Here is a 13,135-nt window from a genome sequence, read left to right on the forward strand (position 1 = left end):
TCATTATCAGCTGCAGAGTGGATCCTCTCGAACAGAGCCTGTGGGGATTAGACTCCCCCAGGAGCCTTCAGGAATCCACACATAAATGGCCTCTAAAGCAGCGTGGAGACAGACTCAATGGAGGCTTCTATCCACAGCGTTTGGAAGTAAAAAAGAAACACTTTGGGAGAGTTCTCTGAAATAGATTCCGGAACATGACGAATTTCAGCTCCCTCAAAATTAAAGTACTACCCACAAAGCACTTCCAAAGCCCTGGCAGAAGGATGACCTATAAACTCGGGATAGTACGGTGACATTAAATCTAAGTCACAGTGGAATAGATGAGAGAAGCGCAAACAACAGTTTTCTCCTGCCCTCTGAAATAATTTGGGGAGGCTTTAGAGCTAGCTCAGCTGTGCTGTCAACTGACATCCACACTATTCAAAACCATCAGAACTGAAAACACATACACTGAGATCTTCTGACTAAAGTGGGACAAGCTGCTCTAACGTGTCCCCTCATTCATGCGTCTTCCTCCTTGTTTCCCAGGTTTTTCTGACAGGAGGTGAACATGTTGGCAAGAAGTACTCGAGCCACCATATCCTTAAAGCTCAGAGCCTGGTTAGATTTTTTACAGAGTTTATGTACACTGTGGTTACCCTACATCAAAAATAAGTGATAACCGTATTACTTGCCTAGCAATAAGGAAGACCACGATTTTAGTTAGCTCCAGGATGCTACAGTTACCTCCCGTGGCTAATTGTTTTTTACAGAGTTTATTATTAATTGCACCCAGGGCAGCTGTACTTACTAATAACTGGAGAGGACTCCCACTGTGGTAAGAAAAAAAAAGATCAATGGTGGTAGTAAATGCACTCTCATGCTTAGATTTCCTTCCCTAATATTTTATGAGGGGTTTATACAGGTGGTTAGAGCATTTATTTTGACAATGGGGCTGTAAAAAGTAACTTCAATCCATAAAGGCCATAAATACGTGCCATTTGCATCCTTGGCTGTAAACCAGACTCAGGTATAGAGATATTGAAGGTTCTGGTTTAGCCAGGCTGGGGAGTTGTGTCTTTGCAAGTTCCCTGATGAATTCTGATGCATAACTGGAATTGAGAATCACTTTCCGATACCCTTCAAGTTCCTAAAGGGGCCTTAGAATTCAAGCTTTCCTCACCTTTTATTTCCACTAACTTCTCTCTGAGGATCCACCAGCCTCCTGCCCTCACATCGGCATCAGATCTCATATACATCCTTGGACTTAAGGCATTTAAAATTAATCGTATTATTTTCCCACAAAACATGGTGGCCATTCTGCAGTAAACCTTCCTCCCAGGCACCTTTGCCAGAAGTGTGGGAATTCGCATCCCTCTGCTTCCTATCAAGGTACCAACTATTTTACCTCTGAGTGTTTCTTTATATTTCTCCTCACATCCCCAACTCCATTGCCTTAAAACACTTCTGCCTGGATAAATGCTAAGAGTCCACTACTCCTGGTGCCGTCAGCTCTGACTCTCCAGTCTCCCGACTGCACCTCGACACTGTCACCATCCCGCCTCGCCCCACTTTCCTCAGGTCACTTGCCCCCTTCCCGGCCTGCTGTCCCTCCCCCAACACTACTTCTGTCTTAACTTTGGTTAACTCAGTACTTGCCAAACTCTGGCCTTTCCATTCTTTTCCCTGTTTCCTTCCATCACTTATTTTCCACCCTACCTTTCGGCCTCACTCCCACGATCACAGCCTAGATCCAGTCATCCAGCAATGGCAGCTCCTCCGTCCTCTCTGGTCCCCTCCTCCTCCCAGAACCCCCAGTAATCACCCCACCCCAGAGCACCTACGGTCCACTGATGCTACCACCTCTTCACCATCCCTGACCCCCCACGTGTCCACTTGACTCTTTGCTCAGATGAGAGGTCAGAGTCAGTCTCCTTGGTTGCTTCGTTCCCATCTCCCTCATCTCTGACTCATTGTTTGACTTCTTTTACCTACAGTCACTCCTTGGTAAGTTCATCTAGTTTCTTGGCTTGAAATATAATCTTTATGCTGATGGCTTCCAAATGTACACCTGCAGACTCGACCTTGTCCTTGAACTCCAGGATGCACATCCAAGAGCCCACTCAAGAAAATCCCTCCAGCAAGCCTCCCCTCATTATCTCACACCATGAATTTATGTTCTCAACCAGGTCACTCTCACCAACTAAGTGCTGTCATTTCTTACACCTTAAACAAAATTAAAAAAAAAAAAAAACAACCTGATCTCATTTCCCTAACTGGTGCCTAACTCATTTCTCTGTCCTCACCTGCAGAATAACTTCAAAGAGTCCTTAACTCTTGAAAGAGCCCATGACTCCTTTCCTGCCAACTTCTTATAAGGCCACTCTGATCAGGCTCTTGTTACCACCGTTCTACCTAAATGGCTTGTCAGCATCACTTCCAATGAGCCCCGCCTTACCTAGCTGCTCCGGTTCGCGGTCGGCACTCATTCTCCTCCATCTCTTGGGAGCATCTGACCCAGCTGTTTATTCTCTCCTCTTTCTCACACCTTCTTCTCCATCTTGGCTTTCAGGTCAACTCTCTGGCTTGAATTCTCTGATCTATCTTTACGAAACTTCCCTTGCTGGTTCCTCACTTTCTCGCCATCCTGTTAGTTTCGGAGAGTTCCCAGCTCATCCTGGTCCTCTTCACCCCTCTCGTCAACATCTCCTTCCTAGACCATTTCCGACAGACTCCTTTTAAATAGCACCTCCATGCCTCCAACTCTCGCGTTTGTATCTCCAGTCCAGCCATCCTTCCCAAACTCCAGACTCATATGTCCAGCTTCCTGGTCTGTTCCCCTCTTGACTCACTAATAAGCAGTTCCAACTAAGCCCCTAATTATTCCCTTCAAACTTCTCCTCGATTCTCTCGCTCGGGCCCAAATCTTGATTCCTCTCTGTCTTTTACCCTCTACATCTGTCCGTTGGTCAATACTGTTGGCTCTACCTTCACGCAGCCCAGAAAGTGACCACTTCTCATTGCCTCCACTGCTATCAGTCTGGTCCAAGCCACCGTCAACTCCCACACCAGCCGTGTCACTGCTCTCCCTGATTCCACCCTTCCCTCCTACAGTCTGTTTTCTATATGCTGGCCAGAGGGATCCTTGCTATTCCTAAGTCTATTATTACCTCTCTGCTTAAAACTTTCTGATGGCTTCCCATGCTTCTCTGAGTACAAGTGACAATGGCTTCTAGGGCCTTCCAGTCAGCCTGCCATAAGCTCTCTGACCTCATCTGCTTCCCCAACGCCTCCACAGTCCCACTGCCCCTGCCCCTGGCTAACCCTACACGCATCAAACATGTGCCTGCCTCGGGACTTTTACACCTGCTGCCCCGCCCCCCAGAGTGCTCTGTCCACCTCGTCCTCCCACATCTCTGACCTTCACTCACAGGTCAGTTTCTCAGTGATGCCGTTTTACTTTCCTCGTCTACTCTCTTTCCGTGCTTTGTCGTCCTCCTTACCACTAATCGCTAACGTACTCGGTAGTTAATTAAATTACATATTATCATCCTCCTCTTGCCAACATGGACGCTCCACAAGGGCAAGCTTTTTATGTTTTGTTTGGTTCTCGACTGTATCCAGGTACCTAGGTCTGTCTGATACCCAGAACAGAGCCTGGAACACGGGAGAGGGTCAATAAGCCTTGGATGAGTGAGTGAATGGCATCTCTAATCATAATCTCTCCAGTCTACCTCCGCCCTGCCTTCAGAGCCATCTGATTAAGAGACAAATCTGCCTGCTTGATTTTTTTTAGTTTAAAGCCCTTCGGTGGGGCTGCAGTGCCATAGGTGATGCAAAGTGCAATGTCTCTAGTGGCCGGGCATAGCCCCAAATGTGATAAGAAAAGTTTATGTGTGTGTGTGTGGGGGGGGGGAAGCAGACATGAACAGTGAAAAGTGTAAGACTTGCCTATAGGCATTTGACTCGATTACTTGAAAGAGCTGTACTGGCCACTTGGCAGCCCCTGTATACAGAATCAACCACCACCCCACAGCACGGCTTGGTGGGCACGGGGCAGGCCTCCCATGCTCATTTCCTCCTGGCCCTATAGCATCAGAGAAAACATACTGTGCATGTCTTCAAGCTACGTAGCTGCGATGCAACCAAACACGTTGCTTTCTCATTATTAAATAAACAGGCAAGGAAGCACGAGGTCACTGCTGGCATAGTCTGAAATTCTGTCTGGAACCCAGATGTTTGAACCAGATGACTAAACGTGCCAAAGGCAGTTTTACAGCTGTGCGGGGTAATTACACTCGAGTTTCAGGGTGACATGACTGGGGATCTGAACAGGTAATCTCGTGTGCAGTGATTCCCGTCTGTCAGGAAGAACACCGCCAGCAACGTGAGCTCCTTCCCTTGAGGAACCAGGAAGCCCTGGAAGAACACTCACAGAGCTTCCCCTTCCCGAAGAGTCTCCTGGACCACACTGCTGAGAATGATGGTGAGCCTCTGGGCTCATCGCAGGAAACTGCACTTCCTTCGAGATTTCTGCACCAAGTCCTCCAGCCCCAAGTCCTAGTGGACGTCGACCACAGCAAACTAGGGCTTCCACGACTGGAAGACCCATGTCTCCTGGAGCAGACTCGTCTCTCAACATTCCCAGTGATGCCCACCAGCTACGACCAAAGAGCCACTGTCTCCTATCTTAGAACATGTGTAAATTCCTAAAATGTCCTTCCCAAACACACACTCCAGGCAAAGGGCACCACCCAAGCACCAATTTCTCCAGCAGTCCTCTACTGAGATCCACTCAAAGCGGCTAATTACTTCTCTCCTATTTTCTTGCACTGCATCCAGTACATATCTCCCTTCGATCTTTATGTTATTAATTGCAATTACTGTTTAATCTCTGTTCCACAGGGGCAGTAGCCACGTCTAATGTATCTTGGAGTCAGTGATGCCTAACCTAGTACCTGGCACTTAAGAGGCACTCAATGGATGTTTTTTTGAATTTAATTTAATTATAATTAGAAGAGTGATCAGATCAGTGTGGCTACTACAATAAAGTGCTAGGAGGGGATGGGAGTTGGAAAGAGGAAAAGGAAACAAAGAAAAAGAGATCCAAATTCTACAACAACCCTGTTTTTCATATTTCACATAAATTAAGGCAGCAAGCACTGTGCACTGGAAAGAATGTTACAGTGAATTCCTCTTTCTTTCTTTCAAAGCTTGCACCTGCAGCATATGGAAGTTCCCAGGTTAGGGATCGAATCAGAGCTGCAGCTGCCAGCCTACACCACAGCCACGACAGTGCCAGATCCGAGCTGCATCTGTGACCTACACCACAGCTCACGGCAACGCTGGATCCTTAACCCACTGCGCAAGACCAGGGATCAAACCCGCATCCTCATGCATACAGGAAGGCAACAGCAATTCCTGAATTCCTATTTCTGGATGCACTCCTAGCATTTCAGAAGGCAGTCTGGTATAACGGGTTGATTACCGTCAGACAACGTGAGTCCACTGACTATACAGTGCTCCTTCTATAAGCTAATTTGACAGACTGTTTATGGTCCAACTAATGTATACTGGTAAGAAAAACATTAAGATTCTCAAAAAATAAATTTGTACATGGTAGGAAAAAACATAAAAGATTCACATAGCAGGAAATATAAACTGGTTTAAAACATTAAAAACATTCAGTACGACCAACAAAAAAGTACAGGTTGAAACAGCAACCAGGCCCCTTAAAAACTTTTAAATTAGTAACCTTTTCTTCACGTTACACCACCTAACAGTAGTAGACTGACTGTTGACAAGTAGCAGGACTAACTGGCATAGATATAACGGAAAATGATTGGAACCCGTTGGCAATAATTAATTACTAAGAAATTTTCCCAAAGGGGAGTGGGAACTTGGCTATAAATTTTTTATAGAAATGAAAAATTACTACAAATGCCCCCAAAAATAAATGTTGAGTAAAACAAGATTCATCTACCCTTTGGGATATAGTCATTGCAATAACTGTATCATCAGAAATTATAATAATAACAGTAATAATGGCAATACTTATTGAGCAGTTTCTCTATGTCCAGTGCTATGATAAGTATTTCACATGCATTACGATACATCTTAATGTAATGTTGCCAGATTCAGCAAATAAATATATAAGAGGCAGAGTTCAACAGATATACCCATTGTTTATCTGAAATTCAAATTGAACTGGGCATCTTGTATTTTATTTGGATAACAGCACTCCATTTTACTAATGAGAAAACTAAGACACAGAGATTAAATAACTTTCCAGGGTCATACAGCTAAAAAGTGGTGATAAAATGCTAAGTTTACAAAAAAAGTAGAATAGTAAATTCTGTCTTTGAATGATTATAAGCATACCTCATTTTACTGTATTTCACTTAATTTCCCTTCACAGACACTGCTTTTTTTATTTATTGCAAACTGAAAGTTTGTGGCAACCCTGTTATGAAGCAAGTCTACGGGGTCATTTTTCTTTTTTTCAGCTGTACCTGTGGCATGAAGAAGTTCCTGGGCCAGAGACTGAACCCATGCCATAGCAGCAACCGAAGCCACTGCAGTGGAAATGCCAGATCCTTAATCCACTGCACCACAAGGGAACTCTTAGTGGGTTATTTTTCTCACCGCACTTGCTCAAGCACGTCTCTGTGTCGTGTTTTGATCATTCTCCCGATATTTCAAACTTTTTCATTATTATGATATTTGTTACAGTGATCTGTGATCTTTGAGTTACTATTGCAAAAAATCACAACTCATGAAGGCTGAGACAGTGGTTGGAATTTTTTTTGCCATACAGTATTTTTAAATTAAGTAATGTACTTTTTCTTCAAGCATAATGTTACTGTACGCTTAAGAGACCACAGTATGATGTAAACACAACTTTTATGTGCCCTGGGAAACCACAGAATTCACGTGTCACTTTGCTGTCGTGGTCGGGAACCAAAGCTGCTGTAAATTGAAGGTGTGCCTGTGTAAGCATGTGCGTGCCAACGGCTCACAGGTGGGGGAAGGCTGGACAGGTGGTACGACCACCACAACATCCATCTGCTGAGCAATCCTTGAGGACTTACTCTGGGCGCTGGGCTGCCTCAGCCGTCCACTCCCATTTTACAGGTGAATGAAGTAAAGCGTTAACTATTTTGCTCAAGGCTATAAAGCTAGAAGGTCAGAATCAGAGTCTGACTCCAAAGTTCCTGCTTATTCCATTTTGTCATCCTGATTTCTTGGGTAAGATTTTTTTTTTTCTTTCGAGGGTAGTTCTCTTTTTTAAAAAATTAATCCATTAAGTATTTATTGTAGGAGTTCCCATTCCGTGGTTAACGAATCTGAGTAGGAATCATGAGGTTGCGGGTTCAATCACTGGCGTTGCTCAGTGGGTTAAGGATCCGACGTTGCCGTGAGCTGTGGTGTAGGTTGCAGACGCGGCTCGGATCCCACATGGCTGTGGCTGTGGTGTAGGCCGGTGGCTACAGCTCCAATTGGACCCCTAGCCTGGGGACCTCCATATGCCGCAGGAGCAGCCCTAGAAATGGCAAAAAGACACACACACACACAAGTATTTATCGCATATGTATATTCCTTTTCCCCCCATCATTACCATTTATTTCTTTGAGGACATTTGAGGTCTACTCTCTTGGCAAGATTCAATATACCACATTATTGTCAACAAAAACCATGTGCTGCACATTAGGACTCCAGAACTCTTATCAGTGCTGGTATACACGTTTTGTGTGATAAAATACATGCTCGAGGACACATGACTATCTCAAGCAGATCTGCAAGACCTCGGCTTTTGACTTTGCCTTGGTTTAAAGCCATGCTTTGGGCTAACCCAACTTCTTAAAAGAGAATTTATGAGCAGTTATGGGTTACATTGTGATTTCACTGAGGAAGGAGAAATACAGGCTCCACACCTAACATTTTGAAAGTGAGACGACGGCCCCGTGGCTACCTCTCACTCAGCTCCCCCCTTCCTCCATGCATTTAAACATGGCAACCTCTGATGCCCTCAAGCAAGTCACCGAGGAGGGGACTGTGACTGTGTTTAAGCCAATCACCTGAGAATGCGCACACACAAACACAAAAGTGCCAAAGGCGTGCTTCTGCCACACACACACCGGGGGACGCTGGGCTGGTTTCCCTTAGGTGTCAGTCCAAGTCTTCCCTGCGAGTGCCGCCCACGTCAGAAAGTGTGTGCTTTTGTTTACTCTGAAAGTGGCAGCTGGCCACGGGGCTGCCGGCGTTGCCTTTCCCACAGCTGGCTTTTGCTTGTCCCTCTGGGTCGTTACCGCACGACTGAACCACTCACGGGTCCATGGAGAGGAATCCCACAGAGATGAAAACACACTTGTTTAAATAAAATATTTATGAAGAAGCCCTAAAATGTCCCTGAAGTAAATGCAAATCCGACCTTCACATATTGCGCATCCAACATACCACTCACTCCTTAGAAGACGCGCTCCTTGCTGAAAGGAAGTAGCATTAATTTTTAAAAATGAGTCCCACTGTGCATGATCACACCCAAGTCTATTCACAAAAATCGAGCGGTTTAGGGCTGATTTTTCTTTTGACTTTCTTTGAAAATCTGAATTTGGGTTGATGTTCAGTCTCGATTATTTTAGAAATTTTTCCTCAGAACCTGTATTTAATGATGATTTTACATGTGTATATTTGAATAAGTTACTTCACTCTAAATCAATATAAGCTGACTCTAGTCATATTACAGCCTTTTAATCAAACACTCCGGACATGATTTTCTCAATTTGTTCTTTTTTTCCCCCAAGTTGAGTGGATAAAATAGATTCCCAGGATATATTTAAAGAGTCCTCAAAATAAAAATCGGGGGTAATATTGTTAACAGAAAGGTACGGATCAGCTAGTTATTTGGGCTGTAACTGAACAAGGTTTAACAGTCAAGGTGACACGTGAACAGCTTTGCTAATTTTGCAGAAAAGAAACGTGAGCTGAGCTGAGTGAGGTCCTTCCTTCACTTGCTGGCCTCGATGGTTGCCTTCACTCGATGCCCATTAGAACCAGCCGACGAACTCGTGTAAAATAAACTGAACCAGGCCCCATCCCCAGAGATTCTGATTTAATCGTTCAGGGTGGAGCTCATGGGTAGTTTCCTGTTTGTTTCACTTTTGTTTGTTTGTTTGAGCTCTCTAAATGTTTCTAATGTGATGCCAAGTTGAAAACCAATGGTCTAGAAAAGTCTTTCCTGCCTTTTCTGAACAGGGTTAATGTCCACTTAGCAAGAAGGACCATCACTGATGTGTCGTACACCCTGGCCAGGCAGGTACACCTTCCCTAGTCCATCAGAAATGACAACAAAAGTCTCAAGAAATATAAAGCTGCAATGGCAGTGGAAAATCAAGGGCCTGAATAAAGAATTCACAACGAAAATTCTGAGCCAGGTCCATTGACAGATGAAGGAACAAAGAAGATGTGGTATCTTTCTCTTTATATATAGATATAATGGAATATTACTCAGCCATATAAAGAACAAAATAATGCCATTTGCAGCAACACAGATGGACCTAAATGAAGTCATACAGAGAATGACCAATGTCAGATGACAGCACGTATATGTGGAACTTAAAACAATGACACAAATGAACTTATTTATGAAACAGAAATAGACTTACAGACACAGACATAGAAAACACACCTTACCAAAGAGGGGAAGATAAATTACGAGACTGGGATTAACAGATATACACTATTAGACATAAAACAGATGAACAGCAAGGATCTACTGTACAGCATCGGGAACTAGAGTCGACATCTGTAACAACCTATAGTGCAAACACTCACTAAAAATGAGTGTGTGTGTGTGTGTGTGTGTGTGTACATCTGAAACTAACATGACATTGTAAATGCATAGAATTTAACCTGCGCCTAGAGATTAAATCCATTACAGAAACGCAGAATAGAGAAAGGACATCTAAATGCAATAAACCTAGGAAATTTTTATGGACAGTGACTCCTAAATTCTTAGAATACTTGATGTGTTTACCTAGAAGCTGCTCTCAGACTCAACTCTTTTTAAAAGTGGAACCCATGGGCTTAGGCTAGTGTAGCTCTCTGCACTTCAATGTATTCCTATGCGCCAGGCTCTGCAGTCACGCTTCTCAAGCCCTGAGGTGCCTAGGAACCACCTGAGGCTCTCCTTAAGGCACAGAGTCACATCAGTAGGTCTGGGGTGGGCCCCAGAGTCTGTATGCCTAATGAGCTCCCAGCTGCTCCCGATGCTGCTGGTGCGCAGCTGAATTCCTTGAGCAGCAAGGTCTTAGAAGTCATCAAGAGGATTAGGTGGGATGACCTACGTAAAGTGCCTGCAGATGCGGCTGGCGCCCTCCCGAAGACAAGACGGATGAGGAAAATACTAAGACATGATTCAGACCTAGAAATACCTTCACCCAGTCCCCTTTTCCAGATGTGGAGACAACGGATGAGAAAAGTGACAACCACTCCCCTCCAAGAGCCCAAGGCAGAGGAGACTCACTCTTTTCTGAGTGCGAAAGGCAGCACCAAGGTCACCGAGTGGAAGTCAGGGCTTTTCGTTCCACACCAGCAAAACCTGCTGATGGTCATGCTGCCCTGCAATCCTCTGACTCTCCCCAGAGAGGGCTAAGCCCCCAGTTAAAACTCCGAGCGCGGACCAACAGACGACGTTGCAGAAGCTTCCACGCTTTAGGTCGCTGTCGACCTAAGAGACACGCTACGTCTAGTACGTACAGATTCGTTTTTTAAATAAAACAAAAACCTCATTGTGTTCCTCCCCACGCCAACCGTGCTCCTCCTCAAGTCTTGCCCCATGCAGTAGAGAGCCCTGCTTAGGTCAAAGGGCTCTGGAATCACCTTTCACTCCTCTCACCCCTCACAACCATTCTACCCACAAACCCGAGCACTGACTCTTCAAACTGTCCGCCATGGCCTCTGTCTGAAGTACTACAGGAGCCTGCTCACAAGCTTCCCTCTCTTTGCCCTTGATCTTCAACCGTACTTTCTTAGCACAGCAGGCGGAACGTTGCTGCTTCTCTGCTCAAGCCCTTCTCATTCAGAGTAAAAACCGGAGTCCTTACGATGGTTTAGAGAGGCCCTGCATGACCTTCCCCTCCTATGAGCCATATTTCTTATTCTCTCTCTTACTCATTCTGCACCAGCCACCCTTGAACTCAACTGTCCCTTGAGTCACATCAAGGGCATGCGTCTCAGGACCTTTGCACTTGCTCTCTCCTCTGCTGTGAGGGCTGTGTGCTGAGATTCACATGCGTATGCCCAACAGTGCCAACCCTGAAACAATACAATGACGCCTATTGCTCTCTACCGAAAACTGCTCACCCTCAGCACATCACTCTCCATAGCTGGTACAGATGAAGGATGGGGTGAGGCATTCTAGTTCCAATTTATGACCTAGCTGCATTTTTTGAAACCACACTTTCATCAGATCCTCTCTAATTCTAAGTCAGGGGAAGACAGGGGGCTGTACTCCCACCTCAGAGCACCGCGCCTGCCTGGGCAGAAAGTAACCCTGCTCATACCCCATGGTCAGGCTTATCCCAGGCTTGTCCCGCCCCTGAAAAAAAGTGAGTAACATCCTAGATGCAGAGTCACTGGGCTGTTTTCTCCTTTTAAAACCAAAGTTCCTCAGCTGAGCTTGAGAAAACCTAGCTGCCAAGGGTTAGCCAGGGATGGACAACGGAGAGAGAAAGCCGAAACACGGCATTCAGGCGGGTTCCTTTACAGACAAGGACGTCACCCACTTACAGAGATGGCCCTCTCCAGGGACCCGCATCCCCGGGCTGCCGCTGGGCATCGTTGCTCTGATTCCCACTACACAGCAGCAGCACTGGGCAGTGCAGCTACTCTAACCACTCGGCTTTTAGGGCTCAGAAATTAAAGGCACTCTTGGCTTGGACAACCAAACGGCTTCAGAGGGATGGAGATAAATGCATCTGATGTAAGAGTTAATAATGGGCCAGAAGAGGAGGGAGGGAAGTGGAGAGATTCTGGCCTGAGGTGAGACGCCCTGGAAGAGGGCACTCTGCACGTTGGCTACAGGCTCAGCGCCTCCGACCCTGTACCACAGCCCCCTCCCCATGCCTGCCTCGTGGACAGGCGACTTCCTGATCCAAACTAAGAATCCAGAGGGTCGAGGGGTTACCTCAAAAGCACCGTGCTGTAGTTTAAGAAAGCAAAGCAGTGCTTTCAGGAATTCAAAGAAGAGCACAGCACACTCATTATCTGTGGCTTTTTCTCAGCCAAGGACTCAGATGTGTCTTTTAATAAGCAGTCTTCCCGGTGAGTGATTCTTCCTCAAGGGCTTCCCAGTGCAGAGGATGAGGAAAACCTAAGAACACGGCATCTAGCTCGTGGACTAAAAGGAGCAGAAGCACAAAATGAGCCCAAAAGACGTGGAGGGTTAAGCATGCAACTCCACGAGGCCTCATCCATCTTCTCTTGCTATTCCAGATAACAAAGGGAACCCCTGGCACAGTCACAGGCGAAGAAGTGGCGCGTTTCAACAACGAACACTTGCTCTGGCTGAAGCAAGCTAGACAATCTTCTTGTTCCTGCCACTTAAAGACAGAGCCTTTCCCTCTTCGGACATCACCCTGGGCCCCCAGCTGAGCAGATGAGGTGCCCTCATTTGTGTTTGCAGTCTGCGCCGCACGTGGAGCCAGCATGGAGTCACACAAAGGCTGGGCTTTACGCCTCTGGGGAAACCACTTGAAATCAACACTATTTCTGGACTTAATTCTCCACTTTGAAGGGCCACATTAGTGATCAGCCCACAAGCTTAATTAATGTAACCACAGCCAATGGGGAACAATAATCTTTCTTTTTCAATTAAAAAAAAAAGCCTTTGAGTAGAAAAAGATGATATAAACTTTTAATAGATGACCTCACTCCACAGACCCATTTAAAATATCCTACCAAGGAGATGCTATTTAAATCAGCCTGCTGTATACCTCTTTATGAATCAAATAATTCTCTAATTGATCCTTTGGGTCTATGGATTTTTATAGAATAGACTGGCTTAAAATGAGGCAAAATCACACCAGATAATCTGCAGGGCAATAGCTCGTTTGCAATATTCATACAGAGAGCGACACGTCCTGGGGAAAGGCCA

General features: G+C 45.5%; 1 protein-coding gene across 35 annotated transcripts in view; it reads right to left on the reverse strand.

Moving 5' to 3' along the window:
- The window catches only part of SYT9 (synaptotagmin 9), a 345,167-nt gene that overhangs the window by 177,043 nt on the left and 154,989 nt on the right, over positions 1-13,135 (reverse strand). The gene's annotated exons all lie outside the window — the stretch shown is intronic.

Source organism: Sus scrofa, chromosome 9 (genome assembly GCF_054392235.1).
Source record: "Sus scrofa isolate SSC_HxYL_T2T_F1_AM1 chromosome 9, Sscrofa_HxYL_maternal_Yorkshire_Landrace_v2.0, whole genome shotgun sequence".
In the NCBI taxonomy this organism is placed as follows: Eukaryota; Metazoa; Chordata; class Mammalia; order Artiodactyla; family Suidae; genus Sus; species Sus scrofa.